Consider the following 26,466-nt stretch of genomic DNA (forward strand, 5'->3'; position numbering starts at 1 on the left):
TTTTGTATGTTTCATGTGCATTGATTCTTCTTCTTATGGTTATTTGTGTTCAGCTCTGATTCATCTCAATCTTTAAGCTTCCGCAAGTTTGATAGTAGAAGTAGATTATAGTATTTTGCTTTGGTATATTGCATTATCGAGTTAATATGCAGTCAAATTTTCTACATAGATCTTAGAGGTATATTTGTAGAGAATTTGCATGAATTTCCAGGAAGTATTTGATATTAATGAAATGAAGTGTTATTTCTGATGCATCTTTGTGTTTATGGTTATATTTGTAATTTGTTGCGTTCCTATTTAAATTCAGATTAGTGGTATCAAAGTGATCTGCTCTTTCTCTGTCTTTCTTTGCATGTCCCCAACGAGGTCAGGATATAAGGAGTTAGGGCTTGAACTAGTTGAACCTTTGCAAGGCCAGCTTCACAAATCCATATGGCCTCCCATGGCGGAAGAAAAGAAAGATGAGGGGGTAAGAGATCTTATCAAAATCTTGCTTGAAGAATCCCTCTAGCGACAATAGAACGCGATGATGGACAACTTTTCCCATTTCCTTTAACAGCTACCCAAGGGCGACACATCTACTTCGAACAACTACTTTGGAAGTGCCACACCCTTTAAGGTACAAGTTAACTTTGACATTCCCATTTTTGAGGGTTAGATAGATGCGGACGCCATAGATAAATGGTTAAATCTGCTAGAAGGATATTTTTTTGTTCATGATTTTTCCAGCCACGAAAAGATTACTTTTTCTCTTCTTAAAGCCACCCCCCATGTCAAGGACTGGTGGGAAACCTAATGTGAGCAAAAGGATGAAAGTGCGTCCTCACTATTTTCGACCGCACCCACTTGGGATTCATTCCGGGACACCATCAAGGAGAAAGACTACTCTGTTAGGAGCTATGAGGATAAATACATAAAGTGGATCACATTGCGACAGGGAAGGGACCAAGACGTGCCAGAGTTTACCAATGTTTTTCATACACTTCGCACAAAGTTGGATATCAAGGATTCTGAGAAACATTTGGTACTCGAGTATCATGGTTGCCTACACAGGTACATCCAGGATGAGATGAAGTTCCTGGACATCTCTTCGCTTGGAACAATGTACCGATACGCTATCAAGATTGAGAAGAAGCTTAAACAGAAAAAGTAAGACTTTGGACCTACGAATTTGAAGCAAGGGAAAGGGACCTACGAATTTGAAGCAAGGGAAAGGCGCCCCCAAACCGCAGAGAAAAGGGCAAAGCCAAGGCGGGGCGACCTAGGACAACCTGCCAAAGTTGCAAGAAAATAAAAACACCATGAAGACAAAGAAGGACATGGGAAAGTGGTGTGAGTTCCATAAGAGCTCCACTCACAACACAAGTGAGTGTCGGGCCAAGCAGTCACTGGTAGCTGAGTTGGAGACTTCTAATTTCGATGCATGTTCCGATTATGAGTCAGAACCCGACAAGGGGAATGACAAAGGGAAATAGATCATTGATGCGGAGCCCAGTGCCATTATGGCCACCACCAAGATCCAGAAGATTGAGCCTGAAGATTTAGAAGAGGAGGAGTGCCTATTCCACTAACAGATGTTGGTGAAGGCTTCTCCGTTGTAGTTCATTGTTGACAACAGGAGCCAGTGGAAACCTCATTTCAGTAGAGGTCATTAAGCATCTGGCCTTACCGACTACAACACATCCACAACTGTAGACCATCAGGTGACTTCACCAAGGACAAGATCTTTGCGTCAGCCAATAGCGTTGCCTTCCCTACAACATCAAGCCCTTCATGGATGAGGTACTGTGTGATGTTGCTCCTCTTGAATATTGTGATGTATTATTAGGACAACCATACTTATGGAAGTGACATGTTTTATATGAGTCTAGATCTCGTCTGTTATTATTTCTTTGGGTTCTAAGTTATACATGATACCGGAGTTAGCCCCACCTACCACCATCTCTTTGATCTCTGCTAAGAAGCACAATAAGGTCATCTCCCAGACTGGGAAATTTGTTTTCTTTCTGATTCACTCTCAAAGTAAGGGTAAGGTTGTAGCCACGTCCATGGTCCCCGGGAAGGGTTCCTCCAAGCAGCAAAAGTAGGTGGATGCAGTCGTGGAAGAATACAGGGAAATATTCTCCTCACCCACAGGGGTACCCTGCATTGTTAGGTCAAGCATTCATTTTATTTGACTCCCAAAGCACATCTGCCCAATGGGTTGATATATCTTTCTCCATTATGGAAAATGAAGAGATCAAGCGGAAAATCTAGGACATTTTGCAAAAATGGCACATCTGACCAAGTTCCTCGCCTTGTGGGAGCTTGATTATACTGGTACAGAAGAAGGATAGAACCTAGAGGCTCTGGATTGATTATTGGGTATTAAACACAATCACTGTCAGGAACATGTATCCAATCCCACGGATTGATGACCTTCTGGACCAACTCAAGGGGCCCAAGTATTTAAGCAAAATCGATCTGAAGTCTAGTTATCACTAGGTTTCGATAGAGCCCACAGATGTATGGAAGGTTGCTTTAAATCCAAGGAAGGCCTTTTTGAATGGTTGGTTATGCCCTTTAGGTTGAAAAATTCCCCCTCTACTTTTATGAGGCTAATAGATGACGTCTTGTGGACCTTCACCAACTCATTCATGGTGGTTTATCTGGACAACATCCTCATCTTCAACAAGAGTTGATAAGAACACTTGCAACACATTTGTCAGGTCCTTCAAACCCTTGGGTAGAAAAAATTATGTGCCAACTTGAAGAAATGAACCTTTGGCATGAGTCAGGTTCAATACTTGGGGTACATCATATATGAGTGTGGCATGCATGTGGACTTGACCAAGATCTAAGTCATTTGAAATTGGCCAGCCCCGACCACTCTAACAGAGCTTCACACATTTTTGGGCCTTCCAAATTTTTATTGGAGGTTTGTGGTGGGATTCTCCCATATCACTTGACCTTTGAGTCAAATTACTAAGGGCAGGGCGAAAGAAAAGTTTTCCTGGTTTGAGTCCCAACAGAAGGCATTTGCTGAATTGAAGCGCTACCTCTGCTTTACACTGGTACTCACACTGACAGACCTGCAACAACCATTTGAAATCGAGACATACGCCTCAGACTATGATATTGGTCTAGTGCTCACCCAACATGGGAATCCAATGGCCTATCATAGTGAGACACATTCTGATACAATTCAGAAGTACTTCACCCATGATAAAGAAATGTATTCCATCATGTAGGCTTGCTAACAGTGGAAGCACTACATTCTGGGGAAGGAGACGCTCATCCACACCGATCACCGACCTCTTAAGTTTATACAGACACAGGGGAAGTTGCAGAATAATGGCCATCAAAAGTGGTCTGCATACATGCAAGACTTCCACTTGAACATTAAATACAAAAAGGCCAGCACCAATCATGTTGTAGATTGCCTCAACTAGCCCCCAGTTGCAACACTGACTACTATTCTCAACTCTTATGGTCACGAGACCTCTCAATGTCCGCAAGTATACAAAAAGTATCTAGAGTTCACCTCCACATACCAGATGCTAGTAGATGGGAATAAAGTTCCTGATTTCCACCTCCAGGATGCATTGTTATGCTACCTGGACTACATTTGTGTTCCTTCAGGCAAGCATGCCAAACTGATTTTGGAGGCACACTACAGTGGGATCACAGGACACTTTGGAATGGAGGAAATTGTGGTTGTACTACAAAAGTATTTCTATTGGCCCAAAATCCAATTAGATGTTGGGAAATACATCAGATCCTGCACTACTTGCGCCATCACCAAGACATCCATTAAGAAGCAAGGCCTGAACACTCCTCTGCCTACTCCCAGCCAACCATGGGAATCCATCTCCATGGACTATATGTTTGATCTCCCTTTTACAAAACATGGTAATGACCGTGTATTTGTGGTCATTGACAGATTTTCTAAGATGACTATATTGGTAGCCTGCAAGAAGAGTATCACAGCATAGGACACTGCCAAACTCTTCTTTGAATGAGTATGGGTACGTTTTGGGATCCAAATGATTATTATATCAGATGGGATAGCAGGTTCTTGAGCACATTCTAGTCAAGCCTCTGGACACTATTGGACACCAATCTCACCAAGTCGACTTCCTTCCATCCCCTCGCTGATGGCCAGACGGAGGTCATCAACAGGATGATAGTGCACATACTCTGCATGTACAATTCCAAGCATTCTCGAACCTGGGATGAGAGTCTTCCATATATGTAGCACAATTATAATAGAGCTCTCCATAGCTCGACTTGTCGTAGTCCCTTTCAGGTGGGTCTAGGATTTCAACCGTTGTGTCCGATTGATGTTGCGATGCCATAGGTGATTACACAGACAAAATACACACATGTATCGTCCAAGGAAGATAAACCAACTAGATTTATTTAATGCATCCAACACATCCGCTAGTAGGTTCATGACATCTTAGAGAAGTCAAATGCCAAGTACAAGTAGCGACATGATCAACATCGGGTGCCACACAAGTTTTAGGTGGGCAACAAAGTTTGGTTGCATTTGTAGAAGGAACGCCTTACCAGAGCCCATCGAAAGCGCAGACCACTTTGATATGGTCCTTACACCATTACCAAGGCTATGGGAGATAATGATTTTGAGCTCAACATTCCCCCATTCCTTTGTCTGCACCCAGTGTTAATTGTGGATCACCTTTGACCATACTTCCCACCATTATTAGACACATCAAACATTGCAGAACAACTCACACCAACAGAGTTAAATCTAGGCTGCATGGAACAAGCCACAACTGATCAAATTATGGAAACACAGGTCAATAACACTCGCCAATAGAAGATCCAACTATATCGGGTTGTCAAAGTTGGTCAACTCCTGCACCAAGGGAAGTGGCTCACCAGGGGACCAAGTTCAAAAAAAATTCCTCACCTCATGGGGGCTCTGCACACAATGGAGACCATTGCTTCCTAAGGGGGGAGGAATGATCTAGGTGGATATTGGTGGCCACCCACCTATTTCACCTAGACCTCCAGACAGTTTCAATTGTTTCCTTGTTTATTTCAACATTTACTATTTTTAGCAGTTTTTTCGAGTCTTGAACTTCCGGAGTAGTTTTGACCCCCTAAACGACGTTTTTTGAGGTCCGCTTCAAGCCCGTTGCCATAGGTAGGGGCCTGCGGAAAAACTTGTAGTACTCAGAGAGACCTTTCGAACAAGGTATCGTATGCACCATACAAAGATTATATGACCGAGTTACAACCCCGGAAGTTGCCTACCCAACTAACCTCAACGTGGCCCATAAAATCTTGCTGTTTCAGCTCCTAGGGTTAAGGTTTTGGTTTTTTTGGGTTTTATCATGTTTTTCAATAATAAACAGGCCCTTGAGCCTCATTTTAACACAATTCATAGGCACGTAAAAACCAAATTTCTTCTTAAAGATATAATATCATCGCCCAAGCTAGTCTTATCTCCATTCTGTTTGTAAGCATATTTCAATATTTGATATTAATGAAATGAAGTGTTGTTTCTGTTGCATCTTTGTGTTTATGGTTATATCTATAGTTTTTTGCATAACCTATTTAAATTCAGATCAAAATAATAGATGGTGACTTGAATCCTCAATGAGAAACTATCTCTTACACACCAAATAGCATTGCTACCATCCATTGAAGTTCAGGTTGTTTCATGTAGGCTAGGCATTCATCCAAGAGGGTCATGCCATAACCTCTACCAGAATTCACATCATTTTCTTCATGCATTATTGCATATATGATAGAGGAAGATGAGGTGATGTTTATGAAAACCCTCGTCTCTAGTTATGGAATTGTGGGAAAAAATATCATACCTAGGCATGAAATCATGGGACATTTTACAATATTGAATCAACGTTAGGTGAGTGTGAATAGTTTTGGGTTAGTTAGCATTCAAAGCATACAAAATGCAGGCAATAGAGAGGGCCAGTGAGGGTTCTAGAGAGCCAAGTAGAGAGAGGAGGGTCGTGCAGATGGAGCTCATATCGATTTTGTGGGTTGCATGGAAGGAGAACAAAATTATATACTTGAATGATGATGAAATAGGCACATAAGAGAGCACACAAAATTCTTGGATAAACCCTCATATACCACAATATATGTGAAGATAGAGAAATGGTTGAGGGAATGTCATACTAGAGCAAGGCACAGATCTAATAGGATCTGTAGGGCGCCCAAGTTTTGACATCATTGTTGGAATGCACCAAGATTTGAGATAAGCATGAGTTGCATTTCATTAGTGAGATAAGCATCTAAATACAATGTTCTTGACCCTTGGATTCATCTTCCAAGTGGTCTATGTGAAAATTTGACCACTGAAATCCTATTGCAGCAACAGGAATAAATTCTTCTAATTGCTAATTAATTTAACAATTTATTTGCTACAAAAAATATCGAATAAATAACACTACAACCTTCAAAAATAAAACTGGGGAAAATAATAGTGCTGGAAACTGAGAAATGCTAGAACACACACATAAAAATTAACACAATTATTTTTGGACAAAAGTCCTTGGAAAAACCCAACTTGGGAAAACCAGTGCAACAGTTGAAAGTTTTTATTATTTAGCAACATCGAAATTCTAAGTACAATCTATGTATGCCCAACTGGAAATCAAAGCAACAAAATAAAATGGCCAAACTATCTGTGAGGAAAATACCTCAACGCCATGCCTGATCCTGCTTCGACAATTGATAAATTTGGCCAGTTCTAGGTGGAATTTCCAGAAACGATTTCTAGGTTATGGAGAACTCCTGTGTTTTAGCCTATCCACAAAGTTTTGAGACTAGAACACCTCCGTGCTACAAAAACTAACACTCCCTCTTAACGAGGAAGATGTTCTAGTTCTACACCACTACTACAACACCCTGAATATGTATCATCCTCTGTCACGCTGCTGATGTCTGGAAACTTCTCACCAACCATTGCACAACTATGATGATGTTGACACTGTTATACTGCTTCCAACTCCACATCTGCCCTGCAACTTCCTCTCATTTGTTGTTTTTTCAACTACACCAACTTTAACAGAGAAGCATCCTAAATACTGAATCAACTGTCTGTTGCTTGTCTCCTGATTCTTGACTGCTACTAGCTACTGCACTATCTACTAAAAAATCTATGTTGTTGCTGACTTTACACTACTGCCAACACTGCACTGCGCTCCTCAGCACCTGACTACTACTGTAACTCAGGAATTTGACTACATCAACTGACATTGATCCATCCTGATACTGAATATTATGGGCCCCTATAACAAGGTAATGATCCATGATGAGGATACCTCAATGGACCTTGCACGTCTCTGCAATTCTGGGACTATAAATCCAAATCACCCCACCTCTCTCCTGGAGGTATAGTTGCAAACATAACAAATTGCCAAACTCTTCCTCTAGCCTAGAGGGAAGCTTGCCTATCTCAGCAGAAGTTGTCGCCTGGTCCTACTTCTCCTGCTTGTCCTTATTCATGAGAGGAAACTGCATATTGTAGTGGCCAAACTCACCACATTTGAAGCACTTGACCATTGACAAGTCCTTCTTCTTCTTCATTTCCCCTTTCCCATGGTTGAGACCCTTATATACTAGGGCCACATTCTCCTCTTCCTTCTCACCCTTCACATCCTTATTGCTACTACTGTTGATGGTACTTTTTACTAGAGCTTGCCTCAACTCCTGTTGTAGATCAGACCACATCCTGTCCCATTTAGAAAATGTGTCTCTGCCCAAGATAGTTTGGACAAACACTTTCCAGTCCTTCGAGACACTATTCAATGCTAATCATACAAGCTCTGTGGGTTGGGGAGCCTCCCCATTGGATGCAAGTTAATCTCTGACTTCCTAAATCCTGGTGAGGAAGCCATCTATGCTTTCGCCCTTCTGCATCCTTATGCTCCTCAAATTCCCCTGGAGAAACATCTTCCACTGCTCGGAAGAACTCTGAAATAAATTGGAGAGCGCATCCCACATCTCCTTGGTCGTATCATTTTCTGCCGCATGTGAGACTAGATTATCTCAAACTCCATCCAAAATCATCCACTTCGACTTCGCTATTTTTTTTTGTACTCCTTCAACTGATCTTCATCCTAGGGTACTGCTACCACATTCTCTGCATAGGTCTTCAGGCCATATTCATCTAGAAAGAAGGACATTCTATTCTTCCAGATGACATAGTTGGAGGTTCCCTCCAACCTATCCTGATCTTTGAGTCCAGTTGTGGCCATCTTGAATTTGGTCGAAACTCCCTCTTTCCCTTTGCTCAGATGGTATGCGGGTATACTCACACTCCCTTCCAGAGTGAGAAAAACTTCTCACAACTACTACCAATCTGCAATTGGAAAAATTGGATCTCTAAAACTGAAGATCCCTGAGAGAAATTTTCCCTTCGTGTGTGCTATTTCTCTTTCCATTAGACACAAATTCTACTCTAGCAAATTGCTACAAAACCCTCTGTTCCCAGACTAGAAATCTTCTCCGTGAAAATACTGAGCTGCTACTACTCCCTCTTCCTGTTGGAATTTCTTTTCCACACAGATCAAATTTTCCTACAAATGCAACTGGAAAATTAAACCCTTTCTCAACAATTCACACTACCTAGCTAGGCACTACACATCCTCTGAAAATTTTAGCCTACTGCTCCCTTTGAACAATGAAATTTTCTTCTTCCGCCTCTAAGCTTCTCTTTTGTCAAACTTTCTATGATAACATGTGAAAATTGCACCACTAAAATCCTATTACAACAACTAAAATAAATTCTTCTAGTTGTTAATTAATTTAACAATTTATTTGCTACGTCAAATATCGAATAAATCACACTACAACCTTCACAAATAAAAGTACAGAAAATAATAAAATTGGAAATTGTAAAATGCTAGCACACACACACACTCACACAAATTAACACAATTATTTTTGGACCAAAGTTTGTGGAAGAACCCACCTTGGTAAAACCAATGCAACAACTAAGGGTTTATATTATCAAGTAATAGTGAAATTCTGAGTACATTCTATGGATGCCCACTCTCAATCCAAGCAGCAAAATAAACTGGCTGAAATATCTATGAGGAAAATACCTTAACACCACACTTGATCTGGCTCCAACAACTGACAAATTTGGCCAGATGTACAACCTCAGCGTGAGCCTCTGTTTTATGCTTCCATAAAACCCAACTCACTAAGCTTGGAATTGTAAGAAAAATGATGTATTTGCTTACTCTTCCTCTGGGAGAAAGTCGATAGGCCTCCTGGAGAATTTTTGGACTAACAACAACTAAATTTCTCTCTCCTTCAAAAAAATCGATCTCGCTCTGAAGCCTTCTGCACTGCCTTTGTGTAGATCCACTAGGAAATATGACCCTCTTGTTGTTGACTCTCAAGATCTAGAAAAAAATTTCCTTCGGACTCACTGTCCCTGACCCTCTCTCTCTCTTCTTCCATTCTGAGGCTCAAACTCTTCCAAAAACTGACTGCTGCTCTTTGGAAAATCGAACTCTCAGAGGGAATCTACCATAAGTGTGTGTTCTCCATCTACCCATCAAATTCTTCTTATAATCTTCTATTGGACCTCAAATGACTAATAAAAAAACTTAATCATGGGCCAAGATCATATCAAAGTCGATTCATGTGAGTTTCTAGATGACTCACACCTTATCTCAATTAATTCTGTTTAATTAGCCACTTTCCCTAAGTTTAGACTTAGGAATTATTTAAAAATAGGATAATAATCTAATTGAGACACTTCTAGGTGGAATTCCTAGAAACAATTTCTGGGTTATGGATAAATCCTATGTTTTAGCCTTACCACAAAGTTTCAAGACTAGAACACCTCTAATGCTACAAAAAATACCAGTCTATTGGACTCCTAATGACTGTTCATATTCCTTACAATAACCCTAATGGATTAGGCATCTAACAAGAATGATATAATAGGCTCTAGTGCCTCCTTCCTTCTCCTATTGTGTCATATTTGTAAATCCTTCAATCCTATCCCAAGTTGTTCTTAAGGGGGGATGTTAGGATATTCCGACACATAGGAAATAGTTAAGTATAACTTGGTCTAGTATAGAGTTAGGTAAAGTGTGTTTCTTTACTATGTACATTTTGTAAATTACAATCCGACGGTCACGATATGTAGTGATCTGACAGTTCATTCTCTCCTCGGTATTACCGACACTTGATCCGTGGCTTAACACCCGATTGGTCCATGATCTCTATTTAAAGAGCATGGAGGGTCATTTGTAGGTTAACCGTCCATGAGAGAAGCTTATGTAAATTTTCATTCTTTTATTAATAAATTGCCTGAAGTGGCCGCGTTGGCTCGGGCTGTGGACTATTTCCCTTTTTGAGGGTTTTAACCATGTCAAAATACTGTTTTATTGATCCGTGATCTGTGTGTGTGTGGTGTCCTTTGGTGTTCTATCTGAGGAACTTACCCTGTAAATTCCTACATGGTATCAGGGCTATTTGAGGGCCGGTAGAACTGCATCCGACTGTCGTTTCCTAGATCTACTGTTTCTGACTACTTTCGGGCCGAGAGGACTGCTCTATTTTGTTGGGAGCATCTGTTTCAGTGAGGAACCCCTTTCGTTTCACGCGAAAAGGTTTCCGGTAGCCCTAGCTACGTCATTTTTAAGATCTGGAGGTATACAATGTTTATTTGCAGTTTACAGTTATTTTCTCTCTGTTTATTTCGGTTTCGGTTTATTTAGATTTTTTTTATTACTGGATCTGTACCTTTCATTTCTGCGTATGCTCTTTGCCCCGCGACTCTGTGCAATCTGGGCAAATCAGAAACAAAAAGGAAGGATTTTTCTCATGCGTATGCTCTTTTCCGCTGTGCCTTAGTGTGATCTCGGAAAATCAGAAACATTGAGGAAAATATTTAGTTTCCAGCTAAAGCTGACTTTGAGCCGTGAGGTTCATTTTTTTTTTTGTATGTCCATGTTGGGTTTTGTGTTTTTTGTTTTGTAGGGAAAAAGAGCTTTCTCATGGTAAGCACGCAACCCAAAGTTTCAATTACTAAAAAGAACCCCCCCCCACGCTCTCTCTCTCAAAATTTTTGTTTAGCTCACTTGGTCCAAAGCTAATTTATGAGAGTAGAGGTCTTGAGTTCAAGTCTCCTTTTTGTGGGGGTGGATTTTTCATTTCCGCACATTCCCGCACTTCGTCGGCATCTCTCTCTCTCTCTCTCAAACTTTTTGTTTAGCTCACTTGGTCCAAATCTAATTTATGAGAGTAGAGGTCTTGAGTTCAAGTCTCCTTTTTGTGGGAGTGGATTTTTCATTTCCGCACATTCCCGCACTTCGTCAGCATCTTCATCAAATTTTCTTCAAAAAGCCATAACTTCTTCATCCGAAAGCCGTTTTCAGAGCCGTTTTTTTTGAACCAGCCTAATTTTTCGAGATCTTTCCATTGGAACACTTAGTTTCAACATCTATAGCTTCAGTTTCTGTTAAAATAGAAAGTCCATTCCAAGTTATTATTGACATCACCAACTACTTCCAATGGTGGTCCTACATTGTGGATTTACTTAGAAGTAAAGGTCTTTACCGAATAGCCTCAAGCCAAGAAACCAAACCGAAAGATGAAGATAAGGCAGCTAAATGGGAAAATAGGCAAGATCAAGCACGTGGGTTGATAGGGATGTCTATTTCTCAAGATCTTAGATTCCATATTGCAGAACTTGATACTCCTGAGGAAGCAATGAAACAGATCACTAAAGTCTTTGGAATAAAAAATGAACTTAAAGCCCATCAACTTGAAAATGAGTTGCTTACATTGGACCCCAATAATTTTTCTTGCATTGAAGATTTTTTGTCCAAGTTCAAGACCCTTAGACTTCTCTTGGAAGGTGTTAAGGTTAAGAAAGAAGATAGTAGCCTTATCTACTCCATTCTTACTATGTTGGGACCAGCCTATTCTGTGTTTGTTTCCACCTTCCATTCTACAAGAGAAGCCTTCATTTCTCAAGGACAAGCCTACAAGTCCCCTTCCTTTGATTCCTTTTGTGATTCTTTAATAAGAGAACAAGAAAAACTCTTACACCTTGGTCTTCTTCATCTTGGAAACTCTTCTAAGAAGGCGTTAACTGCTCAGCAACAACCAAATTCAAAGAATCCTAAGAAGTTGTATCCTAAAAGGAATGGTTGTAAACCAACCAAGGGTCCTAAGCAATTTCAGCCTCAAAATGAAAAATCATTTCAACAAAATGATAAGACAAATAAAAACAAAGGGAAGAAGACTAATAGACATTGCAACTTTTGTAATCGAGATGGCCACTTAGAATCCAAATGCTTTAAGAAGATGGAAGCCTTGGAAGCAACAATGAAGAAGCATAATATCCATTTGGAGCACTCTTCAACTTCAACTTCATCTTCAGGAATGGCACTTTCTGCATGTGGTTGTCAAGCATCTCGGTCTGGCTATGCACTAAATGTATCTTCTTCTTCTCATTCTCATGAGTGGCTCATTGATTCTAGAGCTTCTTATCACATGGCCAAAAACAAAGCCATGTTTTCTTCTTTAAATGATTGTAACACCAAAAATATATATGTTGGTGATGATAGATCACTTAGTGTTGTAGGGACTGGAACTGTTCATATAGACAATGGTCAATTTAATGATGTATTATGTGTTCCAACCTTATCCTGCAACCTTCTATCTGTATATCAGATAACTCATTCAGGTGAAGGTAAAATCGTTGAATTTTCACCTCACGATGTTGTAATTAAGGACCTAAGAGATCTTAAATAGATTTTAGCTACTAGCATTGCTGATGATTCTACAAGGTTGTATAAGTTTCACAACTTTGGGTCATCAAATCTTCCCTCAATATTTGTTGCTCATAACGATGAAGTGAGCAAACTTTGGCATGAGCGATTTGGTCACTTAAACTATCGCTCCCTTCAGAATCTATGTAAAGAAAATATGGTGACAGGTCTTCCAATGGTATCTTGCAGAGATGGTGTTTGTTCCGGATGTGTACTCGGAAAACATCATCGGGATAGTTTTGAAAAATGTGCCTCTTGGCACGCCTCAGCCCCTTTACAGCTCGTGCATAGTGATTTATGTGGTCCACTTCCAGTTGTTTCATTCTCTGGCTACAAGTATTTCTTAACTTTCATTGATGATTTCTCCAGACGCACTTGGGTATACTTCTTAAAACTCAAGAGTGAAGTATTTAACATGTTCTTGGCCTTTAAGGCCTTTGTTGAAAAGCAATCTGGACATCAAATTCTTAAGCTAAGATCTGATAATGGTGGAGAATATGTTAACAAAAAATTCATCAACTTTTGCACTGAGAATGGAATTCAAATGCAACATACTGTTCCATATACTCCACAACAAAATGGTGTAGCTGAAAGGAAGAATCGCACCTTAAAGGAAATGGCTAATTGTATGCTTCAATCTAAAGGACTTAGTCTTAATTATTGGGCAGAAGCAATTAACTATGCAAATTACATAATAAATCGCACTCCTACTAAGGTTTTAAAGAATATCACTCCAGAAGAAGCATGGAGCTCAATTAAACCATATGTAAGTCACTTTCGTGTTTTTGGAAGTGAAGCATGGGTCCATATTCCAGATGAGAAACATAAAGCTTTAGAACCTAAGAGTGAAAAATGTATTTTTGTTGGATATTCTGAAGATGTCAAAGGATATAGACTTATTCCACTTAAGTCCAAAAATGTTATCATTAGAAGAGATGTAAAGTTTGCTGAAAATATATCGGCCTACGAGCCTAGATCGGCGGATGCGCCACCTCTCCCTATCTCTTCTACTTTTGAAAATATTTCTTCTTCAGATGATGAAAGCAAGGATGAAAATCCTCCCCCACCTTCTCAGGATCCTCCTTCAGCTCCTCAGCTTCCAAAATGGGTCCGTGCTACTCGGGATGCAGCAGGTGATCTTGCCGGTGATCCTACAGATCAACGACGTACACGTTCTCAGTTTGATAGAGCCTCTTCTTTACTGGCTCAAGCTTCAGTGAATTATGATCCTGACACCTTTGCAGAAGCTTTAGGCCATCCAGATTGGGAAGCAACTATGAATGAAGAATATCTTTCATTATTGGCAAATGATACATGGGATATTGTTCATCTACCAAAGGGACGAAAACTTGTTAGATGCAAATGGGTTTACAGAACCAAGTATGGACCAGATGGGAAAGTTGATAAACATAAAGCTCATCTTGTTGCTAAGGGTTTTTCACAAGTTGAAGGCATTGACTACACTAAAACCTTCTCCCCTGTTGCAAAATGAACTCTATACGCCTTGTTCTTTCCCTTGCTGCCTCTTTCAAATGGGAAGTCCATCAGATGGATGTTAAATCTACCTTCTTGCATGGGGACTTGCATGAAGAAATCTATATGGAACAACCTATTGGCTCTATACAAACAGACCCCAGCCTTGTATGTCGGCTTAAAAAATCCCTTTATGGTCTCAAGCAAGCTCCTCGAGCTTGGTATGCCAAAATGGATAACTTGCTTTTAGAAAATGGCTTTTCTAGGTGTCATTCTGACAATACTGTCTACACCAAGAAAGTGGGCAAGTCTCTTATCATTCTTGTTCTTTATGTTGATGATCTTATCCTGACTGGTAGTGATCCCAACCTTATAAACCATGTGAAGTCTAGCCTTAAATGGAAGTTTTAAATGACAGACTTAGGACACTTACATTATTTTCTTGGTCTTCAAGTCTTGTAATCCAAGGAAGGTATTTCCCTTTCCCAGTCCAAGTATGCCTGTGATATTCTACACCATTTTCACATGGAATACTGTAAGCCAACCCCTTCTCCCTTTCAGTCTGGAGTCAAACTTTCAGTCACTTGTACTTCTCCTGAAGTTGATGCTACCTTATACCGTCAACTTGTACAAAAACTTTTGTATCTAACCCATACTCGTCCTGACCTTTCCTTTGCTGTTGGCCTTGTTGCTCGGTTTATGCCAAACCCACATGAAAGTCATTGGAAAGCAGCTAAAAGAATACTTCGTTATGTTCGAGGTACAGTTCAGTTTGGGATTCATTATAGTGCCGAAGCAGCTCCTCTATTGGTTGGTTTCACTGATTCCAATTGGGCTGGTGACCCTGATGATCAGAAGTCTACTGCAGGTTATGTGTTCATTCTTGGTTCAAGACTTATTACATGGGCTTGCAAGAAACAAGGTGCCATTTCTCTTTCTTCAGTAGAAGCAAAGTATCGTGGTGCCGTAGAAACTAGTAAGGAAGCCTTGTGGCTTCGTCAGATCCTGTCAGAGTTTGGCTTTCAGCAGCAGCATCCGACTACACTTTGGTGTGATAATCAAAGTACCATTGAACTATGCAAAGATCCAGTCCAACATCAGCGCAGCAAACACATTGAACTGCACATGCACTTCATCATAAATCTCATTCATGACCATGTTCTTGAAGTGCAATATTGTTCAACAGATGATCAAGTTGCAGACATCTTTACAAAGGCTCTCACAGAGGCGAAGTTTACTGAACTTCGATTTATGGTTGGAGTTCAAGAAGTTATCACTAAGGGGGGATAGGCTCTAGTGCCTCCTTCCTTCTCCTATTGTGTCATATTTGTAAATCCTTCAATCCTATCCCAAGTTGTTATTAAGGGGGATGTTAGGATATTCCGACACATAGGAAATAGTTAAGTATAACTTGGACTAGTATAGAGTTAGGTAAAGTGTGTTTCTTTACTATGTACATTTTGTAACTTACAATCCGACGGTCACGATATGTAGTGATCGGACGGTTCATTCTCTCCTCGGTATTATCGACACTTGATCCGTGGCTTCACACCCGATTGGTCCGTGATCTCTATTTAAAGAGCATGGAGGGTCATTTGTAGGTTAACCATCCATGAGAGAAGCTTATGTAAATTTTCATTCTTTTATTAATAAATTGCCTGAAGTGGTCGTGTTGGCTCAGGCCGTGGACTGTTTCCCTCTTTGAGGGTTTTAACCACGTCAAAATACTGGTGCATTGATCTGTGATCTGTGTGTGTGCGGTGTCCTTTGGTGTTCTGTCTGAGGAACTTACCCTATAAATTCCTACATATATTGTTATTAATTGGGTGCAACTTTAGTAGCTTTCACATTCATATGTTGTATCCAAGTGGTAGTTGTTATTAATGAACCAAACTTTCCTACATAGGATATTATGGCAATTTGGTAGCAAATTTAGTAACACTTAATACTGCCTATATGAGATATCACTCTATGGTGTCGCTAACATTAAACTTGTTAAAAAAGGATGTAGAATAAAAGAAAAGAACCTTATTGTAGAGAGATTATCAACACTCTTGGATGTGAAGATCATGATTTCCAATGGTTTGAAGCTTATAAATGGTACTCGAGACATGTAACAGAAAAGAAAAACTCAAATAAAGTTTGGATTTAGGGATAACACAAGTTGGATGTATGCTTGTAGTATTAAATTTCAAAGATTTGTCTTTCTGGTGTGCAGATAAATCTAATACGAAACAAAGATTGGTTCGACTTGATGAAAGTGGTACAACTTTTTTTATCGCTCTCTAAGTGTATTCAAATAAATGTTGTGGCCTCCTACTCCAAGTAAAAATTTCAATTTCTTTGAGGCAAATGCTTTTTTAGATGTTTAAGGTAAAGGAACTAACCTTCTAAGATTTTTTGTTAATAAACCACTTAATTATTCAACAAGTTATACTCAAATCAAGGTATGCTCACTTGTAAACCCATATAAATAATTTGCATGCTTATTTGTGAGAATTATCAGCCAAGATTCCACTACTTTTATCCTAGAATACATCCTTAGTGTTCTACACTATTTTGTACATGAAGGTAGTGTCTTTAATTGGGCTAGTTTCATAACAAATGAGATTCCCTAACAATTGGGTAAATCTAAACAAACAAATAGGTTTTATATGATCTCTTCTTTGGTTTATGCTCTAGTGTATTGTAATGTATCCAAGGACTTAACTCAATCACATAATGTTGATTTAAACAAGGACATAATACTTTATGGTATCCATCATTGTGAAGGAATGAGGCTCTGATCCATTTTTATCACGTCCAAAACACTTTTTTTGTGGTGTTTAGAAAAACCATTAATGGATCTATTATAGATATGTTCCAAAAATAAGCTTAGGTTTTTTTTCTTGAAAAATGAGTTTTTGAGTATTAAAAGGAATTATATTACATTATGTTATTTGGATTTCAAGGAAACATTTTCTTCTTCCTTGCTATGTTCGTGGTATTTTTTTCGTAGCAAAAATGTGCAGATAACATAACTTTTGGACTCATTTCTTTAATGAAAAAAGAAAAAAACTAGTTTATTTTGTTGCCCTTAAATATTGGATATACTAGTGTCAAACTTATATCTCACTTAGATGAATTTACTTCTTATTTTGATTCTTATTATTTCAAGATGAATGAAGTCCAAAATATGAAAACTTTGACCTAGAAGGTGTTATCTTGACTCACATGCTTTTTGTTGGTTTTCAAAATTGACATCACCAACTATTCTTTTTCTTCATTGTTTTCTCACTTTTTGTGTCCATTTTACCCTAAAATCCTATGACTCTAAGCTTAAGAACTCCTAACAAGTATACTGAGGTAATGGCTTTTTATTTTGTTGAATTCCTAAGTTTTATTAGATTTAGGCGGGTTGAAGCAATATTACTAACTATGGAATTTCAATCTATTTATGGTACCTCTAGAAGGATTATGGTACCAAGGGTTATCGTTCACATACACACAATTTCTCAAATGGAAATCCATCACATGGGTTTTAAAGGCACACTTGGAAATGTAATGTACCTCCCCTAGTGTGATCCCAAACCTCTTTAAGCAAATGCAAGATTGAGCCAAAGTTATAAAGATGTTGCAAAGTTCTTCCTTGTATAAAAATTATCCAATATAAGGTGGCCACATAACTATCTATAGAACATAATACATGGTTTTCCATGACATGATATATGTTACAAAATAATAGCTGGATATATAAGACTATCCATAATAATGTAACATATAAAACAATAAAGTGTAATTCATAAAACATAGGCATACAAATATTATAAACCTGGGTCGTCATCCTTCATCGGAAGAAGTTACATGGGAAGGATCCCGAGTTCTCAATCTTGGTGATGTTTGTCTCCCGCATCAAAGATGCATCTCTATAAGTGAAATCCAAGCATCCATACTAACCAGAGAGGATTAAAAATTCTTTTGAACCTGTTGAATATCATTGACATGGAAAGTTATCTCATTGTGGGTTTCCTACTTTTCCTGGATGATTCTTCCTACTATCGTTTTCATTTGCTAGTATAGAGTGATAGAGTGGAGGTACTTATTCCTATGGACCCTAGTGGGTTCGATATATGGAACCCAATCATCAATTTTGGCCTAAATCTCATATTTCGAGTGGGTGTTCCTATCATAAAATGTCCAAGCTTCAAGTAGCCAGATTTCATCCTGAATTTCCCCAGGGGTAGTTGCATGGTAGAAGTAAGCAATAATTTGGGCTTACGAACGGGTGCGAGGCCTGAAAAAGAGGCCAAAACCACCTAAGCCCAATATTGGTCACTTTCATTTCCAAGGCATGATGATAATGAGGGAGGTAAAACCAACTAGAGATATCCAAGGAGATATAAGTTCGGGGTATTGGAAACCAAGGTGAGAACAACACACAACATGCAGGGTGAAGAACTTCAGGGACATGGGTGGTAAGTATGCTACACACCAGAAGATTCATAGGGGATTGGTATAAAAATGATAAGGTGCTAGGAGGTCCTTCTTGGGCAGGAAGAGGGCTAGACCACCTCTCCCCTAGATACCATTTTTAGCCTCAACCAAAACATCTTGGACCAAACGAACCATAGTAACAAGACTGTAACTAAAAAACCATCTATAAGAAGTTAAAACAAAAAGAAATACCAATGTATAGGGGAGATGAGCTCTCGAATACCCCAGAAGAATTTTTGTACAAATCCTCCCACTAGGAGACGCATGAACTAATTGCATGTAACCCCACGAACAATTGGAAATTTCATAGAGTCCAACTGAAGATATGGAGTGAGTGATGAAAGGCCAGACTAGGAGGACCTAGATCTTCCATAATTGTTAAATAACAAGTACAGATGCCACAAAGGAAAATCCCTACAAGAAACTCAATAACATAGTGATGGTACTGTGTATATGCAACTCGCCCCCAATGATTCCAAGAAGTCTAGAAGTTCTAGGAGGTTTTCATATTAATGCTTGGAATTGTCATTACTCGTTGGTGTGTGCGATTGCATGTGAGTGGTTGGCCACACCATCCTCTTCTTTAATGCATGGGGTGATGACAGGGTGGCAAGTATACTCCCCTCCCTCCTAGGCACACATTTCAACACCCCCGTTAGGGTGTTTTTCTTTTTATATTGTTTATTATTAATAATATAATCAAGTTGACATAAAATCTAAATTATGTTTTTTAAAATTGTATAACTAAAATATATCGAGTTATATTATTTATCAATGTAAATTCATCTTAACTGCAAATCAGAGTGATCAAATATCTCAAGAGGTTAACCTTTTTTTAAGTGCAAAACTTGAGAAAAAAACTGCACCTAGAGAGATTTGATTCCTCTAGGTCCTTGAAGTTAATATGGGTGTTTGGTAATTTAATTGGTGTTAAATTACTTACATGAATTATCAACCAGGGCTAGTAAACTGATGAAATGTATGTGCATTGTCTGTGTTAGGAGTCCTTATCACTTAAACAATTCCTAAATTAAATTGAGATACTGAAATGCACATGTTTTTTTTAACAACTATGAAAGTAAATATGAAATCAAAACTATTTCTCTTTCTTAAAAGAAAGATCAAAATCTTCTTGAAATAAACATCACACTTGCTTTACTCTTGCTTGAAATGAAATCACACACACACTTGCTCGAAAGAAAATATCACACTTGCTTGAAATTAAATCACACACACTTGCTTGAAAGAAAACTTGATAATGAAACTAGATCTAAATTACTCTGACAGAAAGAGAAATTAACTCTATACTTAAATTGAAATCTTATTCACACAACTGTAACTCAAAACCATATTGCAAATCTATATCAATCCACACCCTTTTATACTACTTTCATGTGCATAAGAGATCTCGACTTTACTCATTCTTCCTACAACAAAATGATTAAAGAAATCCTGCCTTAAAAGAAATCCTAAACATTCATTCAAAGCCAAAACTTAAGTAGTTAGATAAACTAATGAAATATTATAGAGAATACATAATTAAAATGCTAATTGTAAATAGTAAAACCTTACAACTCAAGGGGGGTTTCCTGCGATAAGTAGGTGACAACATGACTCCTTCACAAGATTATATATGCATGGATAAATTGCACAACAAAAGGATGAAATGAAATAGAGTTTGTAATTGCAAAAACAAAGTTTCAAAAACAATATCCAAGTCTGTGACTATCATGCTGAGAGGCAGATTTATAATCTCTTACGAATAACTGTTTCAGAGTATTACGAACCTACCCTACTAGACAGTGACTAAAATTAACATGAAGAGATAACATAACATGATTTCCTCATGATGATATATTAGCGAAGCAAATCATAATGTTGAATATATGCATTCACTAATTCTTTGCTCGCCTGGTTCGCCTTCCTCGGTGGTTGAATTTCACTTTGACTAAGCTTCTACGGTGTCTTCCTTATCGATCCAGGTTATGAAGATAGGTACAAATCATTGTGCCAACTATTTTTCACCTGGCCATATGTCTCGTTCCTCGGCTGGAGTTTTGAAACCTGTCAAACCTTTGATTTTGCTGCAGAATCAGTCATTAGTTGCATAATTGGTGCAATTCAGTAGCTCATGCAAATATTAAGTTAAATAATAAATAACAATGAAACTTATGAAACAAAAGATGATTAGATACCTGTTATGCCATAAACCTTGTAAACTAATTCCCAATTTAGATTTATTAGAGTAAAAAAGAAGGAGGATGGAGTGTAAGCAGGTGGTCAAAAAGAGGCAATTTTGGGGTTCAACATTCCCCCACATAGAAGAAATTGCATGTCCTCATGCAAAATTTCAAAATTTGTGATCTTTCTCTGTCATTGAGCATCTTTAGAAGCCTGAGCAAGGACATCTAAGTTATTCCTTTTTGTTTTTTCTGATACTGACTGCTGCCATCCTTGGTTTCTTCATTAAGATTATGTTCTGCAAACTTGTGACCTTTTTCTTAAGAAATTGATTTTTGGTTTTCAATTTCTTATTTTTCTCATACCATAAACCAAGATGTAACAAGATGTTGTCATTTTGAGTTCTCTGGATTTCATTTTGTGCCTTTACTGTTTCATTTTCCTGCTTCAAATGTCTATTTAGTACCTCCAATTCATAGATTTCCTCTTTGAGAGTGTTACAAATTGGAGTTCTTCTGGAGGATAAAAATGAATAATTTATTTCCAATTTGAGGATGATTAAACAGTCTTTCCCATAACTCTTTGTTCCAGAGACTCTATGTAGTCATATATTTCTTGTTGGACAAGATCAATTTTTGGAATTCTCCTAGATGGACTGGAAACTGGTGATGGAACTCTCGGTTCCTATTCGTCTTCTAAATTGATAAATTCCTGAGATTATTAAGACTGTGCATGTATTGATTTATCAAGCCTTGCACTTATTCTGATAGTTGATGGTGGTTTTTCAGTGGTTTTGGAATTCTTTTTTATTTCTTCTTGCTCTGTTTCTTCTTTCGATGAACTTTCCCTTTTATTGTTGGTTATCTTTCTTCTAACATTCTTATGCTTAAGAGTTTCTAACACATTTATAAGAGGGATTTCATCATCAGAGTATTGATATTTCTATATTTCTTATGGAAGTGAGTTTTCTTTAGGGTTTTAGGGAAATTTTCTTCTACTCTTCTAGGTCTTATTACTAGATTCTTCTAGTTCAACTTATTTGAAATAATTTCTAATTAGAAAATCCTCCCAATTATCCCCTTTTCTTTTAAGATGGGCTTCAACTAGAATTTTCGCTAACCCATGATGATACATGGAATTATCTATGGACTGCATCTTCCTCTGAATATTTCCAACCATTTTTCTCAGACTATTAAGAAGGAAGTAATGTAGGTTGATTTCATTACCATCAAGAAAATTCATCATCAGGCGAACATGGTAAAAGAACATATTTCCAAATCTACCCTCACAAGTTATGAATGTTTGAATAATTAACAACAAATTTCTCCATTTATTCTTTAATGTTGTGACCAAAATTACCTTCTTAAAGATAGAGATATCCACACTTGGTTTTTTAAGGAATATTTCCCAATCTTTCTCTTTGATCTTTCAGTTTTTGAACCATCTTTCCCCGATTCTCGACAATCCGATAGATTCTACTATGAATGACTCTGTAAAAACTAATTTCACATCCCTAATCTCTGCTTCTATGTCATCGCATGCTCGAGAAAAGGATTTTGTCACTTCTTTCTCGTGCCCATCAAATTTTTCCACAAATTCTAGCCATTGCGCTTGCTGCAACTGTTGTTTGTCCTACAGTATCCTTCAAGGAAGTTAGCTCCATTTGGCTCTGAGCGTACAATGACTCCCATGTTGGAGAAGACTTAACGCCTAATATCTCTTTTGATAGGGTTATTGAAGAAATTTATTTATGGAATGGGTCAGAGAGACAAAATTTAGGTAAGGGGTAGTTTCAACAATGAAACATGGCTGAGTGAAATGGATATGATGCAAGAATTGTGCATGAAGTGGAATGATATACAGAGAGAAGGGAGTGAATTTAAATGATAGCAAGGTATCATATCAGAGTTATACATTTTGACAAGATATTTCCGTTAAGATCAAAGTCATGTGAGTAATGAGAGTAATCATTATTTAGAACGACGGTAGTAACGATCATTCATCTTTTTATTTCATAATTCAATTTTTTTACCTTTATTATCTAACTAATATCTACATACCTTATATATTTTCCTTACTGATTTTTGATTTGTCTTTTTGTAGGTTGAACTTAGCTGCTCTAGTTGTAATCTTCATTGAATTTTATTTAGCTATGATCTTCATTTGCACTGGTCACAATCTGCCAAGTCAGTTGCAGAATTCTATCAGAGTTGCAGATTGTTGACAATTCTGTAGCTGCATATTTTTCAAAAGAGAAAAGAGGAATAAAAAGAAAATGGGACTAGAATATGGATTTGAAAAAAAAATCTAAGTTGCAAAGAATTCTTGGTTTTCAACCTGGATTTTCTGTATAAACATGACAACAATGATGGTTTTCATGTTTATACATTTTTTTTAATTTTATTCATTTTTAATTTTTAATTTTTAATTTTATTTAATTTTATTTATTTATTTTTTAATTAATTAATTTATTTTTATTAATTTATTTTATATTTTGAAAAAGAAAGTAGAAGGTTAAGTTCGAGAGGAAGAAGAATCTTTCTTAACCAACTTCAAATCAAGATTATCTTGTATATTTCTTATGAATTCTTCTCTTGTTAATGGTTTATGATATATTCGTAATCTATGACCATTTACAAGGAAATTTACTTTTTCTTCATCAATGGTTTTGATTCTGACTGCTCCATTATCAAAGACCCAAGCCAATGAGTTTGAAATTTTCTTTGAAAATCTTTAAATTTTGAATCAAAAAGCAATGCCCAATCACCAGGCTGAATTTTTCTTTCTTTGATAAACTTATCATGCCATCTGGATCTTTTCTATTCGGCTATATTGGTTCTATGAATAACATCTTGTCGTATCTCATAAAGTTTATTCAATTGCGCCATTATTTGTCTTTGGCCTTCTAATAGATCAAGACCCAACTTGGCTGCTGTTTTAAAATTCTTTATTTGGAACTCAATAGGAAACATGACTTGCTTTCCATAAACAAGTTCATAAGGAGTGTGTCCTGTTGTGTTTCTCCATGTGGTACGATATGCCCATAAATATTTTGGAATCTTTTTTGCCCAATCGCTTCTATGCAGATGCACAGTCTTGGTAAGAATTGCTTCAATTACTTTATTGGTAGATTCAACTTGTGCATTGGCTTGTCGATGATATGGAGTTGACTTCCGATATTTGATTTTGTTCTCCTCCATTATCTTTTGTACCAACTTGGATGTAAATTGAGTGCCTTGATTTGTCACAATTTCCCTTGGGACACCAAAACGAGTAAAAATATCCTCAAAAATAAATGAAACTACAATATTTTCAGTATCAAGAGGAAGTGCTTTAGCTTCTACCCATTTTATGACATAATCTGTATGAACAAGAATGTACCTTTTTTGTCTTGACGGTGGATTGATTGGACCAAAAAAATCCAAAGCCCATTTCTCAAAAGGTTAAATAATTACCTGAGGTTGTAGAGACATTTCATCTGAAGGAACATGTTTCCCATTTCTTTGACAACCGTCACATATCTTAACATATTCCTTGTCATCCTTAAAAAGGGAAGGCCAATAATATCCTAAGAGAAGGACTTTATAGGCAGTTATTTTACCAGCGAAATGTCCTCCACATGGTGGATCATGACAAACTTCTAATATATTTGGTACTTCATCCTCTCTAACACATCTTCAAATGATTAATTCAGGTCTTATTTTGTACAATTCTTCATTTATCCATGAATAAGATGCACTAGTTTGAATAACCTTTCTTTTCTCTCGAGGAGACAAGTATGATGGTAACTTCCCTAGCCAAATTATTAGAAATATCTTCAAACCAAGGAGATTTAATAGATACTACAAAAAGATATTCATCACAAATATTATCTTCTATAGGAACATCATTATTATCATTTTGGATTCTAGATAGAAAATCAACAACTATGTTTTGTTTTCCAGGTCTATCCAAAATAATAATATTGATTTCTAGTAATAACAATAGCCATCTTGTAATTTTGCCATTAGTAATTGATTTATTCATTAAATATCTATTTGCATAATGATCTGTGTGAATGAAGGTTTCATAACCAATGATATAATGTTTGAATTTATTGATGGCATGTACAACAATAAAAACTCCTTTTCTGTTATAGTATAATTTAACTCTGCAGGAGTCAAATTTTTGCTTGTGTAGTAAATGGCATAAGGAGTTAAATATTTTTGTCCTAATACAACTCCTAAAGCTATATCCGAGGCATCAATTGAAATGTGAAAAGGTAGTTTCCAATTTGGTCCTCTTAAAATGGGTGCTTCAGAAATCTTTTCTTTCAATGTTTCAAAAGCTTTTTGGTAGTCATAATTCCAAATAAATTCACAATCTTTTGTAAGAAATTTGAAAAGTGGAGAGGCTATCTTTGTAAAGTTTTCTATAAATATTCTATAATAGCCAGTAAAACCAATAAAACTTCTAACATCTCTTTGACAAGTTGGAACTGATAATTTAGAAATAACTTCTATCTTAGATGCATCCACTTTAATTCCATTTCCTGAAATATGGTGGCCTAAAACAATTCTCTCAGTGAACATCATAAAACATTTTTCATGGCTTAATGAGAGATTTTATTCTTTACATCTAATGAGAACTTTTTCCAAAATTTTAAGAGCTTCCTCAAAAGGGTTCCCATAAACAGTAAAATCATCCATGTAAACTTCCACACAATCATGAATTAGATCAAAAAAGTGCCTAAAACTACCCTTTGGAATGTTGCAGGTGCATTACATAACCCAAAAGGAAGTACTCGGTAAGCATAAGTTCCCCATGGACAGGTAAAAGTTGTTTTATCTTGATCTTCTAGAGCTACTTGAATATGATTATATCCCATAAAACCATCCAAGAATGAAGAATACCTTTTACCTGCCAATGTATCTAGGACTTGATCTATAAAAGGAAGTGGAAAATGATCTTTTAAAGTAGCTTTATTCAATTCCGTATAATCAGTGCATACTCTCCATTTTCCATTATTTTTTGGAAAAATTACCAATGGTCAAACCCATTGGTTGTATGATAATATTGGATGAATGAAATTCACATTTAACAATCTTTGTAATTCCTCTTTAACAATTTCCCTTAGATTTGGATTCATTCTCCTTTGGGGTTGTTGGATTGGTCTGGAATTTTCTTCAATATAGATATGACACATACAAGTGTTAGGATCAATTCCTTTCATATCAATGTATTCCCATGCATAAGAAGAGGAATGGTCTTGTAACATCTTTATTAATTCATTCTTTTGAGATTCTTCCAGATTATCATTAATATTCAAAGTTTTCCTTGGAAAAATTTCTATTAAAGAATTTCAAAATTTCTCCATAGAATGTAAAGCCATTTGACGAGATGATAGATATTCAATATTACATTGTTCCTGAAGACTTTGATTTTGTTCACAATATGAGGAAGATTCACTATTTTCCATTAAATTCAAAAGTTGATCTTTTTCATCTATTTGTGAAGTAGCAAAAAATGGTCATATATCAAAGTTTTCATTATCATATTCTATCCATGCTTTTTGCAA

The sequence above is a fragment of the Pinus tabuliformis genome, chromosome 9 (genome assembly GCF_031772625.1).
Source record: "Pinus tabuliformis cultivar Carrire ecotype Pingquan chromosome 9, CPIR1, whole genome shotgun sequence".
NCBI classification, from domain to species: domain Eukaryota; kingdom Viridiplantae; phylum Streptophyta; class Pinopsida; order Pinales; family Pinaceae; genus Pinus; species Pinus tabuliformis.